This window comes from Ambystoma mexicanum, chromosome 2q (assembly GCF_040938575.1).
Source record: "Ambystoma mexicanum isolate Mex_15411 chromosome 2q, UKY_AmexF1_1, whole genome shotgun sequence".
NCBI classification, from domain to species: domain Eukaryota; kingdom Metazoa; phylum Chordata; class Amphibia; order Caudata; family Ambystomatidae; genus Ambystoma; species Ambystoma mexicanum.
This window is the reverse complement of record NC_090924.1, coordinates 588,947,727-588,965,930: the sequence shown is the minus strand read 5'-3', so window position 1 is coordinate 588,965,930 and position 18,204 is coordinate 588,947,727. Positions and strand designations below refer to the sequence as shown.

At 43.8% G+C, this 18,204-nt stretch overlaps 1 long non-coding RNA gene across 2 annotated transcripts in view; it reads left to right on the top strand.

Annotated features, from left to right (window-relative positions):
• The window catches only part of LOC138569608 (uncharacterized), a 433,607-nt gene that overhangs the window by 348,648 nt on the left and 66,755 nt on the right, over positions 1-18,204 (top strand). The window contains exon 4 of one of the 2 annotated variants that reach the window (XR_011303276.1): positions 15,407-15,782. The exons of the other annotated variant lie outside the window; for it this stretch is intronic. This is a non-coding gene — a long non-coding RNA (uncharacterized lncRNA). Of the gene's footprint in view, positions 1-15,406; positions 15,783-18,204 lie in introns of those variants that run through there. 2 annotated transcript variants of the gene reach the window in all.

Sequence of the window (18,204 nt, the reverse complement as noted above, 5' to 3'; positions counted from 1 at the left end):
TTGGTGCCAAAGACTATTTTAGAAAGAAACTTTAAGGACTTTTTATCTCTGTAGCAAGAATGAGTAAAAATGTTAAAAGTTTGTAGTTTCAAATATAATTTGATGGGCTTTCTTTTAAAACTTGGTAGAACTCATTGCTGCATGGGGAACAGAAGTTACAAAATATGACAGATTGCAAGGAAAGTATTAATGTTGCAAACATAAAATCTTGTACATATATCCCTAGGGATAATTCACATCTGTGTACAAAGTTATGGAATTTTAGGCCAAATCTTTCATGTTTTAAATTACCAAAATGTATCAGAAAGGCGAAACAAGGTCGCACAGACTGGAGGATTAGACTGATATGTACTGCATATAATATGTAACCTATGTATATAATTTGCCAAGAGATTGCAAGGGTGCAAATGTATGTTTTTGGCAAAATCGGATTTTCAGTAAATTAAATGTGGGAGTTTCTGGATATCGTAAAACTCACCTCATAAACCTGACATCATCCCCTTGGAAATCCAACCAGTTGAGAACAAGGCAGAGACTAGCACCCCTGCCCAATCCAAGTAGTTTAAAGGTGTGCGTATCTAACCATGCCCAGCCTATACTTTGATGATGTCATTTTGCATTATAAATAAGGGTCCCTGACAAGACTCTAGACACACACATGCTCTAACTGATTTCCTGTGCTGCGTTCCTGTATCAGTCATCTTCCAGATCCAGACCCCAACTACAAGGCAAAGCATTGCTGATCCTACCCCAGGGTCCACTGAAAAACCCAAGCATTGCTGATCCTGCTCCAGGAAGGCCTCAAATTCGGAAAACCACTAAAATTCCCATTAACAAGGGAAAAACTGTGGTACTTTTGGCATCGTGATCCAGCTGGCTTGCTGCCACTCACTGCATCCTGCTACCCTGATGACCTGTAGTATCCAGTGACCAGAATTGCCAGTCCAGAAGTGCTACCCATTAACCAGTCCCTGCCTAGCTGATCCTGTCCTGCTGATTTTGTCCTGCTATCCTTTGTTAGACCAGATCCGTGTGGCGACCAGAACCATGACTGTCCAAAATCCCAAAACTAAAAAGTGGACTGTGAGTATAAATTGCCACCCCACCTAAACCCCTAGCCTATCTTGTCTTTGTCCTCATCCCACTCTCTAAGTCACCCTATCCTTATCCTGATACCTTATTCAAACTGTCACAATCATTCTTGCCACCCTGTCTTTGATTTCTAGTGCTAGCGCCATCTTCTGTAGTAATTCTGCCTTGTTTAAATCCTAAAATATTAATCCTATTTCGAGTGATTGGACTGGATCCGCCAGAGCGGGCGCTGGGGAGCTAGGGTTGAATTTGCGAATCAACCCTGGAGCTTACTCTGTCCCTCTTTGGTGGTCTAGCCTGAATATTCTTGTGTAGAGTAAAATTGTTCTTGTCAAAACTGATTTTCTTTTGTTTTTCACTGCTCCATTTTTCTCAAAATGCACCTTTCTAGATCTTGCATAACTCACTCAATTTACCAGCTAGAGACCTAATTTCACTTCCATATTGGACCCATGATCTATAGCTACAGCCCAACACAAATATTTCACCTGTTTTCATTAAAAACCGTTTAGGTAATTTCAGGAGGGAATTGCAAAGTTTGCAAAATTTCCAACGTGTCATTTGCTGCAACATGTTTTAAAACCTGCCACTCATTTTTAAACTGTATGCTCTTGGTTATCCATTCTTAGGGATTGTTAGTATATTTGTATTGTTGCTGTAGTGAAGAATTGCATTGTTTCAAGGCTTTTGCACACATTCATTATTTTATTCATCCATTTCCGAGTGTCATTTTAACATTGCCAGGGTTTAAAATCTGTTTTTCTCTCTTGTTTGGGGAGGGAAGGTTGGATTTCAATTCTGTTTTCCATTTGTCATTCCAGATTACCTGCTGCTTCTGTTTATCCACTCAGAATTGATTATTTGTGGGTTGAGGGAACATTGCAGGGGGAAATTGTAACTTGAGTGCTATCTTTCCTAAAATCAAAAGGTTCTCCTATTTCCTGGTGTTTTGTAGATGTGTCAATAGAAGGTTAAACTAAGTGCATTGCTTACATAAATAAATAAATATTACATTTTATCAACCAGCCTGGTTCATGGTCCATTGTGACCCAGGGTATTTGAAAAGGGGGTGTAATATGAGTGGTGTACCATCGCAAGATTGAATCTAACATAAAAACAGAAGCATTTCAATTGCGCGCTGAATGCTAGGCCGAGTCTTACGTGTGTGTCGCCTGATTGAAATCCTTTACACACTGGAAGTCAACTCTTGATCGTGCTACCTGTTCTCCTGCTACTAACTTGCCTGCTTGCTGAATCTAATTGTTTGTTAGTCAAGGTAAGGGCAGGTCACCTATTAACTTCACTATATTCATCTCTTTCTGATCTCAACATTTGTATCTATTTCAACCTAATGTACCCAGTGGTGTAATGTTCATTCATCTCAATGACTTTACCATTGTCTAATGTTTCAAGTGTTCTGATCTCGATATATAGCAAATGTCATCAGTGTCAATTGTAATAGAATCGCATGTTTCTAAGACCATGTCTATAAGTATATTTCCTTTTGATGCATGAAAGTACATTCAATGGACCAGTTACACGTTATGATTTGCGTCACATCATTCAGGTCTGTATGATAGTAAGCTTAGTGAATATTTGACTGCGCTACACATGTTTTTCTTCTTTGACCAAAAAAAAAACATTGCATAGAAAACTGTGATATAATTTCATCAATATCATGCATTTAGTACCATTTTTTATTATTTATACTTTTTTATATATATATCTTATAGATTTTTCAAGAATGCCTGCGTGTATGGTTTTGGGTTACCGTTCTAGGAGCCATGTCAAAAATGGGGCATAGGATATTGATTTTATAAGACGATGGGTTCGATATTGTGGTTTTGCAGTGGACGAGATTGAAAGTAGAGACCAGGCTGTCTTGGGAGACTTCTGGGCCAATTTATTCTGCATCTGCAGCCTGCACTTTACAGACAATATGTATGACCAATCGAAGAACACAAAAAAGTGTTGAGCCAAAATGTCACGTAAATTGCTTCCAAATGCAATTCCAACTCTAATGATGCACACGCTGCCTCAGGTGAATCCCGGATGATGAATTGCCTGTAGGCGTTGGGGTGCTGAACAGGTGACTCCATGACCGGATTGGTGCTTTTGGTTTAAATATGACTTACTAAAGTTCGCATATGTACCAGATTGTATTACATATTAACTATACCACATTTTACTATACATCTGTCCCTAGTTTATGGAGCCTCAAATGAAGTAATTATGACCATAGAAAACAATGCCATTGTGCCTTTCACAAGAAGCATAATGTTTTTATAATTGGTTGCTTGACTTGGCCATTTTTTTAAGAAAGCATACTGATGGGAGCACAGACCTTCGCAAGTGACGAAACCACCGACACGTCCAGTATACAAATGGTGAGCCCTATAGACTTGGAGAAGTTTATATTCTCAACAGTTGGATTTCCCACATATCTAATGCAAATCTAATTTTCCCTTTTACAACTTCATGACAATGCACTGAAAATGAAGGAGCAAGATTCTGCATCCATTTCTTTTCAGGAGTCAACAACAACTTCAAGCGCCTATCAGGTAATTTTCATTTCACTTTTCAATCACGAGAATGTATTATGCTTGGAATTTCAAATAATATGAAACTGTTTATGTATGCTGTTGGTTGTTCACACTAGGTGTCATTTATGGCTTTCTCTTTATATGTACCATTGTCTGAATCCGATAGTCTCTCTGTTCCGTTTTGTTTTTTTCATCCATACTAAAACAGGTACTGTGTTACAGGGGATGCTGGTACTTAGACTACAATCACAATGTCCTTTGCAGCTGGTCCAGAGTATGAGGTATGATTACTTACATTTCGCTTGAATGAAAGAAAGTCAATCCTACATAGGATACTGTTAGACAGTGACATTCATATAAACGTGCAGTGTTTCATACTTTCCTGATTTCAGTTCCAAGGTTATACTTCCTCCTTAATGCAGAATACATTGCAAAATCTTTGAGAGCAAAATTACAAATAGTATGTTTTGCACAGCGATCTCTGTTCAAGTACACTTGCCATCAATCGAGGTGACATTTGAAATGTATATTTTGTCAAAATGACGTACACTGTTTGTGAGGGTATGTGTGTAAGCGATGTGTGCGATGAAAGATTTTAATCTCCAATACGTTTGACTTTTCTTTTTTTAATGAATATTCTATTCAAGGAATGTACACAAGATGTGGGATTAGAAGTGGAGGCACATGGATCAGAGGTGGTGGATCAGCTTGCTGGTGCGGTCATTACAGAGAAGACCACGGTTTCACAGAAAATCACGAAAACAAGGGTAACTAACAAACTATTTCCTTTTCTAGAAGTCCTTTGGGCTGTTGTTTTCTTCATATCATGTTTTTGTATTTAAATTGCTATCTACTGTATGGGTGCTATACATTGAACATGTTTTTACAACCCATCTCCTAGAGGCCCAGAAGGAAAAGAAATATAAAGACACAGACAACGAATGAAACCAAAGATGCCGCAGATTTCACCATGGAGGAACTACTATTTGAGGCGCTGCGTGGTCCTGTCAATAAGCAGACTCGAGATGTTTATGTCCAATGGCCTGAAACTGAATTGAATGTGACCGGCAAAACCAGCAAAGTGTTCTTGGACTATTGCTACAATGTGAGAACTCAACAAGAAGAAACTGAATATACTGAAGATGATTTGAAATTCCTCTCTGACCACTTGACACAATTTACACCCGCAAAAAAAGGTCCACCCAATGAACATTCGACTTTGATGGTTTCTCCAATCCGTGTGCAAATAACACAAGCTGAACTAACAGAGACTGAGGCTTCAACGCAACTGACCAAGGAACCTGCCAAAGATCTCGACTACAGTTTGTCTAGTTTGGGTGATTTGTCCACCACATTTGACTCACAAACCACAATCATGCAGGACAATTGGCTAATAAAGGAGCAGAAATACATTGTATTTGATAGCTGTCTGGTAGAGGTTATACTGATGCTGAAATGTGTCCATACACTAAGGGGGGAAAATATGCAGGCAGCCATTGGTGCATGTGTCCCATGTATTACAAGCACTAACCTGAAAATCCAAGCCAGCTGTTCCCACGTCCATGAAACATTTTCATGGTCCGCTCAACCGATGCTGAACAAAGTGCCAGCCGGAAATCTGCTATGTTCAGCAGCTTTACTTTTCAGTGGCTCTACCTTTAGTAAGTTGTCGGGTTTCTGTCAATGTGTGGGAGTTCAGTTCCTTGCTATAACACAGTACTACAAATATCAAAGAGAATTCTTATTTCCCGCTATTAGTCAAGCCTGGAAAAGATAACAAATGACAATTGAAAGCAAACGGTTCAGGCTAGCGGGCGACGGACAGTGTGATAGCCCCTTTTTTTCAGCAAAGTACTTCATATACCGCTTTCAAGACATGGAAACTAAAAGAATTGTGAGTTTGGAGATCGTGCAGGTGTCCCAATGCAAATCCTCTGTGTCCATGGAGAAACATGGTTTCATAAATTCCCTTGAACATCTTCAATCGAGGGGAATGCAAATAGACCTTGTAGCCACTGACAGACATGTTTCAGTATAAAACAGGTGGTGGTGCCAGAATCAAGAGAGCAACTGAAGGATAAGGCAAGAGGTATCACATTAAATCATCAATTTCTTTTTATTATAAATTGAGGTAAAAAAGTCATTTTATACATCTTTAATTAATTCATTTTTGTAAAAAACATCCTAAATCACATGCATTCATACATTCATTCAGCTAATACAACTCTAAAAATAATGCATTTAAATTATTTTAAGGAAATGTGAGACAATGCAACAACAATCCCAAAAGTGAAAATAAAAAGATTATTTCGTTCATTCTAAAAGACAATTAGTATTGTCTAAAGCATTCCATTTGTATTTTTACGGATATAATTCATATGTAAAAGAGAATACAAATACATTTCCCGTATTAAATGGTTCACTCCAGACAGAAAATATCAACTATTAGTGCCCAGATTATTAGTGCCCATAAACATGAGTCTTCTTAATTGGCCAGGCTTCTTATTAAATAGTTTCGACTTGATTGGTAATCTATGTCTTCATCAGGATAGGGATGAACCTAACAGCACTTCTCAGTGTCGAACAGATACGTTTCCTTGGCTTTGTTTACACAGATTATGCAGATTAAAACCACAATCTGTCTCTAGTTGTGGTCACCAGGTTTGTCATCAATTTCATAAACCTCAGGCAATAGACTCGCTCTTTCTCCCGTATGAATATCTTCAGCTCTTCAAGATATCATCCATGTACACCGTTTAGACAGACTGACGGCATCACGTGGGTCATGTCGCCTTCAATGGGACCGTTACTATTCTATATGCGTGGCTATTTTCCTCGCACAAGCTAGACAGAATGGACGCCGCCCGCGTCTAGCTTGTGCTAGAAAATAGCCACGCATATAGAATAGTATAGTAACGGTCGCATTGAAGGCGACATGACCCGTGTGATGCCGTCAGTCTGTCTAAACGGTGTACACGGATGATATCTTGAAGAGCTGAAGATATTCATACGGGAGAAAGAGCGAGTCTATTGCCTGAGGTTTATGAAATTGATGACAAACCTGGTGACCACAACTAGAGACAGATTGTGTTTTTAATCTGCATAATCTGTGTAAACAAAGCCAAGGAAAATTATCTGTTTGACACTAAGAAGTGTTGTTAGGTTCATCCCTATCCTGATGAAGACATAGATTACCAATGAAGTCGAAACTATTTAATAAGAAGCCTGTTCAATTAAGAAGACTCATGTTTATGGGCACTAATAGTCTGGGCACTAATAGTTGATATTTTCTGTCTGGAGTGAACCATTTAATACGGGAAATGTATTTGTATTCTCTTTTACATATGAATTATATCCGTAAAAATACAAATCGAATGCTTTAGACAATACTAATTGTCTTTTTGAATGAACAAAATAATCTTTTTATTTTCACTTTTGGGATTGTTGTTGCATTGTCTCACATTTCCTTAAGATAATTTAAATGCATTATTTTTAGAGTTGTATTAGCTGAATGAATGTAAGAATGCATGTGATTTAGGATGTTTTTTTACAAAAATGAATTAATTAAAGATGTATAAAATGACTTTTTTACCTCAATTTATAATAAAAAGAAATTGATGATTTAATGTGATACCTCTTGCCTTATCCTTCAGTTGCTCTCTTAATTCTGGCACCACTACCTGTTTTATATGTATTGCTTTACCTCCAGGTGCCAGATGTGGGAGGTTCCCACCATTTTTTGTTGGTTTAGACATGTTTCAGTAGCCAGTAGCCAAGGCATGCGAGAGCAGTTGCCAAATATTCATCATCAATTTGATGTATGGCACTTTGCCAAATCAATCAATAAAAAAATTACAGCTGGTCTCAGTCTTTCAGCAACCATCTTTGGTGGAGCTCCAAAACTTGTGATGGGTCTTTAGAAATTCTACTTGAAAAATGGTGCTCATTGATGCATCACTGTTCCAACGTTCACTCATGGACAGAAAACCAACATTTTCACAAATGTGCATATGGGCCTTTATTGGAGGTGCAGGAATGCAAGAAGAAGTGGTTGGTTCCATCTTCACCTCCACACACAACACTTGAAAAGATCGTGTTTGATAAAGGACTCACAAAATTCTGTCACAACTGAGATTTGGAGGTGTTCCACAATATGTGTTTAAAGTACAGACCCAAAAGGTTGCATTTCGGCATAGACGGGATGCAAGCTAGGACATTACTAGCCGTATTTGCGCATAACGAGAATGTTGGGAGAGACCAATTGAGAACTGGAGGAAAGTTAGGGATGCTTCGTTGACCAAGTCAATAAACCAGGAAATGGAATTCGATTTTTTTGTGAAAGGTCTCACTTTGACTGTGTTATGCATGCATACTCATGGATTCAATCCTGATTTTGTTCCTAGGACTCATACATTGGCACAAAACATTGCAAATGAGCCCTGTCCACCTAAAGCAGAACTCGTTGAACAGTTGACTTCCCGGTATAAATGATTTGCAGCAGTGTTCTTAATGTGCGCACTATATTTTTTTGGCATATGTTCCCCAATGTTTGTACATTGTACATGAACAATGGAATGCTATTAAACTCGAATTTCAAAGCTATTAAAAGTATTAAGAAGTATTCTATTATGCAGATTTAGAGGGTAATTCATAGAATTCGGCGCACAAGTGGCGCACGTGGCTGGCACACAGAGTGTGCATGCAGCAGTCTGCGCCAGCCGTGTGCGCCAAAACCCATTTTGCCACACAGCGTATTCAGGGATTTATACATCCATAAGCAGCTGTGGTGCAGAGTGGCGCAGCAACCTTGCAGCAGCGCCAGTTACGCCCCCAACCCAACCTTGTGCGTTAAAAACATCGCACAATTCCAGTACATGGCGCAAAGGCCAGTGGACCAGCACACAGCCCCCAACCATGAAAATGCGTGTAAAACTCCCCGCGCACCCCTCCGAATACACATACCCCGTTCTGGCCAGGCCAATCGCATGTAAAACTCCCCGCGCTCCCCCTCGGAATACACATACCCTGCTCGTCCCATGTAAATTGCATGCAAACAGTCCCCCCTGTGGTGTGGGCTGCCTGTGGGGTATGCCCAGGGTGGATGGGTTGCCTGTGGGGCATAGGGAGAGTGAATGGGCTACCTGCGGGGCATGGGGAGGGTGGATGGGCTGCTTGTGCGTATTCCGGTGGTGCGTGGGCAGTTTTATACGTGATTGGCCTGGCGCGAGTAGGGTACGTGTATTGTGAGGGGTGCAAGGGGAGTTTTACACGTGATTGGCCTGGCACGAGTGAGGTACGTGTATTCCGAGGGGTTTGCGGGGAGTTTTACATGCGATTTGCCTGGCGCGAGTGGGGAACGTGTATTCCGATGGGTACGCGGGGAGTTTAACATGCGATAGGCCTGGCGCGAGCGGGGTTCGTGTATTTTGAGGGGTGCGCGCGGAGGTTTACACGCGATTTGGCATTGTGGGCCCTCCTGGGTGTGCCCTTTCCCACTTCCCCATGCTTTGCAGGCATCGCCAAACCACAGGGGACAACCCACACCCCTGACCATGCCCTGTAGGCAGCCCACATGGCACCATCACCTGTGAGCCCCGACTCATATCCCTCACCCATCCACCATTGACGGGCAGGCCCAGACTTATGTCCCCACCCAACACGACATGACAATCCAGATCCATGGCCCTTATGATCACCCAAATCCTCCCCACACCACCCCAGTCCTAACACCCAACCAAGAATTCCATCCACTCCACATTGAAATTCCCATGTCATGATATATCCCAAATAACCAGTATGCGCATGAGTACAAGTCCTTCAGACCCACACAATGGTGACACATGCATGAGAAAACCCACATTGTGACATGCACAAAACCAATGAGAGAAGACCACACAAATGAAGTTAAATATAAAAATGTATTATATACAAAAATAAATGAATGAAACGAAATGACACAAGAAATAAATGATAAATAAAAGGATGTCCGAAATGAAGGAAAAAATATTAATGGTGAAATCAATAAAATGCAAAGAAAAATGCCTCCAAAGTGTCCGTCCATAATACCAAATCCAAAGTCAAAATGAAAACAAAACCATGGTAAAAATAAATATGTAAAATCAGGTCCATAACTACATACAATGTAAAAAGCAAGGGTCCATTTGCCCAACAATCCAAAGGAAACCTAAGAAAATACCTACCTAATAAATAACTATTTACAAAAAGGCAGGGCATAGTCCATGCGCCCCAAAGGAAAAAATAAATAAAAGAAACCTACAACTACATAACTTTTTACAAAGGCGGTGGGCTAGTCTCACAGCTCACTGTTTGTTGTTCTGGGCCAGGGCATCATCGAACTCCACATCAATGTTCCGGAGGCGGGCCTGTTCCTTGGCCTCGAGGTCTCGCAGGGATGCAGCCATGAAATCCCTTAACTCCCTGCAAGTTTCCTCGAGGCCCTCGGCCCGCCTCAAAGCCCGGTGCATGGAGTTCTCCGCCCTGACCATCCTGAGCCGTGCCCTCTCTGCCCGCCGCCTCTCCTCATCTATTTGCCGGCCTAACCGCTGCCACGCGGAAGACACTCCCAGTCCGGGGTCCTCCTGCCCCTGTGCCGATGCCTGCCTCTGGGGTGTTGATGGCCCCGAGCCATGATGCCTCCCACGCTGAGCCTGCTGCTGCCTCCGACACATCTGCCTCTGCCACCACGATGGCATCCGGGCTGATGGAGTCCCCCGGCACCATCATACACGTGCCCTGCCCGATGATGCCAGCACATCCTCCATCTGCGGGGGGTCCAGTTGGTGGGGTGGCCACCCCTGCTAGACCTCCGACTCCTGACTGAGGCAGGGATGGGGTCTACACCTGGCTGGCTGCGTTGGTTGGGGCAGATCCACAGGGTGCCCTGGTGGCATCTGGGTCGGAAGACGGCACGAAGATGACTGCCGTATAGTGCCGCAAGACTGGCTGACACATGGAGGAAACCCCTGACCATGTACTCTCCCAACTGGGCACGTTGGCACACAGCTCTTTGTGATGACGTGCACACTCCAACCAGGAAGCACGCACGTCAACATGAATGTCATGTGTGCGCAACACGACACCAATCAGGACGGACTCCATCCAGTCACGGGTCCCTTCATCCACAGGTAAAGGAGTGCCAGATGATGTGGACCTCCCCCCTACCTGCGGACGGGCCTGGGACGGGGCATCCTTGCTGGTGCATGGTGATGCAGTCACAGTGTCAGGGACAGAGACATGCACAGGCACCTCCGCGGCGACCTGTGCTGCCTCCTGCCTCTAGACTACACCACTTGCACCAGTGGTACCACCCCCACCAGGCACCATGTGCGGATCTGTAGCGGCCTCCACCTCCTCTATACACACCACCGACCTGGATGGCTCTGCACCGTCTTCCGCCGTTGCAAGCCCCTGTAGGGGCTCACCCGCCCCTTCTGCTGCAGCCGTAGTGGCAGACGCGGCACCAGTCCCCTCACTCCAGGATGATCGAATTACCTGGGAGGGTGACTGGGCCTTGTGTCACCGGCCGGTGGAGGCCTCCCTGCCGCTTTCCTCCACAGCGCCGTCTCTGCCCTCTTCTTCACTCGCTGCTGTGTAAAGGGAGACATTGAACACTAACATCAGGGTACTGTACAATAGTCCCCTAGACAGGAAGCAATAGCACATGAGTGGCACTGTCAAACGTCACTTCCATCATGTCTCCCAACAACATATCGGTCAGTGCAGGCAACACACATGCAGGAACCGGCATGGCACATGCAACAGACATTTGCATCCATGTCCACGGCAGCGTACAAACATCCAATGGTGGGCTGTAACTCACATGTATCATGGGACATGCTGATCACATGCACACGCATCACCAGAGGGTCATGCATCTGGCCCCGTATACCCACAGACACAGTGGATGACTAGGCTGAATCAGTCACGGACATGTGTCATGCATCCATTGCACACACACTACTCAGACACACAGACATGTACATCATGCATGTCCATGACAGCAGCACAAAACTCTCACACCCCAAACATGTCAAAGTACAGACACAGGCATGCATACATGTGTGAGTTCCGCATGCTGCACCGCATGATGCATTGTAACACATATATCATCCATGTGGGTCACGCCTGACTTGACTCGCATGCAGCACCATCATGTCCCTGCAAACACACTGCAACATGCCCTTTTTTAAACAAGAATGCATGGCCACTTACCGCTCGACTCCAGATGCGCCTGCATCCTGAGGATCTGGTGGTGAAGCACTGGGCAAATGCGCTCCAGGACCCTCATCTTCTGGGTGGTAAGCTGGACCTGGCACCCCACTGCATCCGCTGCCTCGAAAGAGGTGCCATGCCTTCTTGAGGGTCCTGGACCTGTAGTCCTCCCAGCGCTTCTGGACATGTTTGATGTCACGGGGTGCCACTCCCTCCGCGTTGATGGCGCCCACTATGTCCTTCCATATCCTCTTCTCTCTTTCCTTGTCGGCGCGGGATGGTGTGAAGAGGGCATCATAATGCCCCAGGACTTGCTCCACCAGGATACCAAGTTCCTTTTCACTGAAGCTGGTAGCCCTCTGCCTCTGTGCTGGGGGTTGCCACTGGTGCCGGATGGTGTTGGTTTGGACATGGCAACCCCCGAGGCAGGTGTGGGTGGGCAACTGGGTCCTGGGTCTGGGCTGTGGAGCGATGGAACACCAGTCGGGAGTCTTCTGTTCCAGCAGGGGTGGTCACAGCAACTGGACCCCTGCAGATGGCAGGTGTGCAGGCACCAAATGGCAGGGCACAGTGGCAGCAAGCAGGCAGGCAGCAGGAGATGGCTCATGGGAGGCTGCTCGGGGTTCTGGGGGGTAGTAATTCGGCCTTCTGGGCAGGAGTGTGGTCTTCCGTGTGTTGTCGCGTGGCCAGCTTGATACGGAGTGGTTTGGCACGTGAAAAAAACAGCACGTCAGCGTGTAATTGGAGGAAAGGCCCTTAGCGCGTAAGTGTGTAAGTGACATGACACAAGTGGGCGTTTCCTTCTGCACGTGTTAATGGTCCGTGCGGGTCTGCAGCGCGATGTATGTGCTTTCAGTGGAGACCGACGCGTATGTTTTTCCTACTTTGGGGTTCACACGCGATTACTTCACAGCGGTTGCAGTGCCTACACGTATTTCTTTTACACACACACGGTGAGTCGCACACGCTTTTGCTATTGCACACTATTTTGCCCACTGCGGCTGCCCCTGTTTGTTGTGTACCCCATTTATTGGGGTCATTGTAGCCCGCGTGTTGATCGCGTACACTTTTTTGTGTTCCTGGGTACCACAACTTACTGCGTGAGGTTTTTTTACACGCACGTGGGCTACAGGGGTTGCGTATATGTTTTTCTTGCATTTTGGGGTGCCTGAGCATTGCGTGACACGTCATTTCTCCTAAGGGGCAACAGAATGGGACATTCATCGTAGCTGTATATACGTGTTTGTTGTTTGTGCACACTTTTATATTGCGCCAGGATGCCTCTGCCTGCCTTCGTGTGGCGTACGTGTTTAGGCCTGTGCTTCTCTTTTGGCATGCGCGTGTTTCCCCTATTCAATTCCATGAATACGTGTAATTCGATTGCGTGTGGGAGTTCCGTGTATTTCCCAGCAGTAATTTCCCAGTTACGCCCTCATTTTCACGCGTTGTTCCCCATTCGGCGTGTTCAGCCCCGTGTTCCGCCCCCTTTTGGTGTGCGCACTACATGTTGTGTGCTTTAGCTATGCGCATCCGCGCACGGTGTTCGGGATGTTGCTGCTTTTTCATGCTTGCGCCAGCTTGCGCCAAGATTTTCAGCACACATTTGTTCCATGAATCAGCCCCTTAATCCGGTTTATGATTTATTAATTTATATCTCGAACGATAACATACATGTCTGTGGTTGCTTTAATTCTGTAAAGCTCAACCTAGGTGGCCATAGCGTCCAAATTGTATTTTGAAATGTATCCTCTTTGTCAAATTTTTTGTTAAAGAAGTGCCTGTTGTAGGATGCCGTACAATGTAACTCTGTGTTTTGCCCCCTCCCGCTTTGCCCAGCTCTTGTGGGTCCTTGAATGTTCAGGGCACGGGAGGGTCAGATAGATATCAGCATGAAAGGAACTGTGGGGTCTGAGCTGGTGGGTTCAGGCCAGGCATGGTGGAGCATGTGAGTGCACAGGAATTTCACTGGGGATGAATGGGCACTTGGATTTATGACTTTTCAGTGTCACAAATTATCCTCAGATCACAGTCCTCTGTGAGAACAGGGCAAGCGCAGATGTGGCAATGGGGAGTAGATGGTGTGGGCTGTCCTAGGCACCGGGGATGGAAGAACTGCATTTTTACAGAGAGAGGGATTTTTGGACCTAGTAGAAAGTTGTAAATCAGCCTATTTGAAAATGGTTTCCTAATTATCTGTTTTACTTAACTTAACTGTAACTGTTGTCCAAAAATATCTAGCACTATTTATGGGTAAAAATGTATTTGCGGCGTTGGTGGGTGCCAGGAAACAATTTGTCTATTTTTCGAACATATTTCAAATGTCACGTTGGTCGGCCGGGCTAATCGCTGCCATGGAGTGAAGGTCACTTTGTTATATGTTGCTTGTGGGGCGTTCACACTGATGCGTCTTGTACAGTATGTTTTTGATTTGTGGCTTTCCTTCTCAAAAATGAAAGTTACTAGGCATACATGCTCAAAACATGGTTCAATTGTTGTTCGACCTTGGACAAAGAGGAGGATTTGCTATGGATTGAAGGATGGAAGGTGTTGAATACCCGCAAAAAGGATAAGGTTCACTATTTTCAAACTTGACATTGCAACAATTATTTTCATTCTATGAAAACCGTTGTTCTGAGCAGACACTCTGTGTTACAGCAAGAGAATGGAAATACCAAATATAATGTAAGCTTGAATGAAGACGAGTTTATAGACAAATGAGTACATGTTTCATTTTCTGACCGGTATTGCTTGATTACATTGTTATGGGTTGTTGGTTGGGGAATATTGTGAGGGCACAACCTTTATGCTGGCTAGTGATATGTAAACCACTTCGTCCCATGGCATATCAGTGTGTGCAATCAACAATGTATTATTGGGTGAGCCTGGTGCAGAACATTTTCCAAGGAGACTTGGTTCGCTTGTCGAAATATGTTGCCAGTTCTGTTACATTTTTCAAAAAGGTAGCAGCCGCCCTTCTCTAGAAAGAACATAGGATGATAACCGGTTCTATGGTTTCCTTCCCACTTTGATAGTCCGCAGCCATTGCTTTTATCTCACTGTACCTTTTACAGATGGGAAATACCCATTTGCATATCAGGCATTATCCTGCCCGGATGGGCAGTCCAGCACTGAAATGATATGGCAATTCCCTTCTGAACTAGAGTACCGGGAGCAACCCTATACATGTTTCAGCCATGTTGTGCCTCATCAGTGCGGTGGAGCATGGAGTCCACATCTGGGTTCCCCCAAGTTCTACCAACCGCAAGTTTGTTGTGAATATTCCGTTATAATGCCATCTATGTGTTGTTTGAATTTTTCCATCAGCTTCCACATCCCATTGGGAGCCAAACATACTCCACAGCCCTAACCTCTGAAGCACATGGTAGACTCCAACTTTACCCGATACTTTCTGTGTGTTTCCATCGTTTGTGGTTTGTGTTCGTTATTAGGTTTCACCTGCTGCAGAATTACAGGGTAAATTGATAAATTTGAACAAAGAACGGCTATTAAAATATATTTTTATTATGTTTTCTACACAGCCATATTTTGCCGTTCTGAGAATGCCATTGTTTCCAAATTCCAACAGATGGATTTTTCAGCCAGCAGTGGCAGATACACCTAAATGGATGGATTTCGATTATGCTGATGTGGGACGATCACCCGGGACCGATATGCCCTTTGGCAGTACCAGCAACAAGGAGGAACCTGTCATCGTTTACGGTAGTCTAGCAAGAAGCTGATGCCAAAGCTTTGCGATTCAAAGTGCGTCAAATGAGCATCTTCTCCCGAAAGGAACAGCGTGTGCCTCATGATAAAGTTCTGATACTATAACCCAAGGACTTTCAATAATTTGTGGTAAATTGAAATCACTGGATGTTCTCAGAGCGTTCTTTTGTGAAATAAAATCACATTGTAAATTGCAAAGTATTGATGTTTCCATATAAAATAGTGTTTTCTATTCTGATTTGGGACACTCTGTGCTGTGAGAGGATGTGTGTGTTGATATTCCGGGTTCTGCGTCAACTTACATTAAGACGTAGGTGATGACTGGGCGTGTTTTGCTACGCTGCCCACTAACATCATGAAAATAGGTGGAGAATATCGCTAGGAATAGTGATGTCAGCTTCAAGGGTGGGTGATATAATTTAGTGCCGCTGGGATAGTTGAACTTAGGGTGATGCAGCATCAGATAAGATTAGTACAAGATGGCTGCACCCGCTCATTGATATCGCATGTGTAAAAGTGAGGACAACTAAGGTAAGGTGCATAGGAAATATCTTTACGATCGATCACAGTTTGCTTAAAACCACATGCCCAAACGCTCGGGACAATAACATTTTTGAGTGCACTGTTCCTTTAAGATTGTGGATTTACTCCTATATAAGAGTTTTGCAGATACAACTTCTCTAATTGTTCCTCTTTCCTACTTTTATAAAAGCACTTCCAGGCAGACAAAGTTGCATATCCTATTCTTATGAATGTGTACCATCTATCTATATATATTTATAAAAGTGAACATTTGTGGGTCTGTTTGTGGTATAGCAAAGTGTTTTTCCTTATACAATTCCACACCTTTTCACCAATCTGCACCAGATTTTGCATAGTTACCTGTTGTGGCCCTCTGGAGAACACTGGCTACATGACAATTGGACATCCCACCCCGGTCCCTGGATTTAAGCAAACGTCAAAATTTGCTTGTGGGCATGTGGCTTGGCGAAGCATTGCGCTTTATACAATTCCACACAGTTTCACCAATCTGCACCAATGTTTGCATGGTTACCTTTTAGGACCCTCTGGACAATACTATCTAAATGATATTCGGACACTCCACTCCGTTCCCCAGATTTAAGCAAAAGTCAAAACATTTTTATGGGTTTGTGGGTTGTCGAAGTGGTGTTGCAGCTACAATTCAAGACAGTGGCACCAATCTGCACCACAATTCGCATAGTGACCTGTTAGGATCCTCAGGACATAACTGACTAGATGAAATTTAAACACCCCCCCTTCCCCCGGATTTCAGCACCTTCACCCCTGAGACGGTTGCCTAAAATCGGCATAACATCAATGTGGTTGTAGATTGAAGGACCGGTTTTGACATGAGAAAGATCTACTTTGGGTCCCTATGACCCCAAAAAACATGTTTCAAGGCCCTAGGATGCACAGTTCCCCATCTATTTGCACCACAGCGAACTGCACCACACCAGGGTGAGGCAAGTGTTGGGGAGAGAGCACATCAGGTATCAGTATGCAGCGGCATACCAACTCTCGCCTTTCCCCAATGCCTGCTCGGGGGTACATCAGCAGGCCACACATGCCCATTCTCAGTGCAGTTTACTTCAGGTTGCAAAGCACATCAAAATATAAGCGAATCGGAACAGCGACCTACAGGATCATTGATTTTCAACAATTGAGAGGGTTGTCATGTCTGTCTACAGAACCCGTTCGTAGAATGGGTACTTTTTGCTAGTTGAGTATAAAAAAGAAAGACTTGGGGGTAACAGACAATGCAATGTGGTCAAAAATGTACATCTGCATATGGACACCCCTCAACACAATCAAGATGTATTATCTTCCCTGGATACTGAACCTGCTTGTTTGAGCCCCGTGTGAAAGGTTATAAATAAAGTTGAAAATATTCTAAATGGCTTTGTTTCTTCAGACAGGAAGGAGGCCCAAATACAGGAGAGTAGGTGGACTTGGCTTCCCTGGCTCAAGAAATACTCCATGCTGTCACGTTGTCAACATTAATCTACTGGTTACATGACTCTCCATTGGCAATGGCAATTGCATTAGTATTACAGATTATTAGAAAATGTATAGTTTTCACACGTGGAATCACAACGGGGTCAAGTGCAAATGTGAAGCATTTGCAGTGAAGCTGTGATTGCACATGTGCGAACATCATTTGAGCATGTTCAAATGTACTTTAACACCACCAACCTGTGTCTAGGTGGACAGATGTATTGAAAGAGATGTGGCTCTCCAACATTTGGCCCTCTAGATATTTTGAAAGTCCAGAACATCTGAAGAGCAGTGTTTGCAGGGCCTTATAGGGTATCAGTGTTTTAGGGAATTCCGTAGAAATAGTGGGTAGAGAATAATAGTGAGGGGTGGTGTTGAAGTAGCAGTGGTGTAGGAGGATTATTCCATACAGTTGTTTAATAGGTCTTGTACTTCAGCTTGCTCTTTTGCCTTCTGGTGTATGTCATCAATACATAAGCAAATCAATAATCCTCCATGGGTGACACTAACTTCCTATGAAGGCAAATATGTCATTGATACATGTATTGTGTGCTGCTTTGCATTAGGACATGAATCTTGAGCAGAATGTAGATAC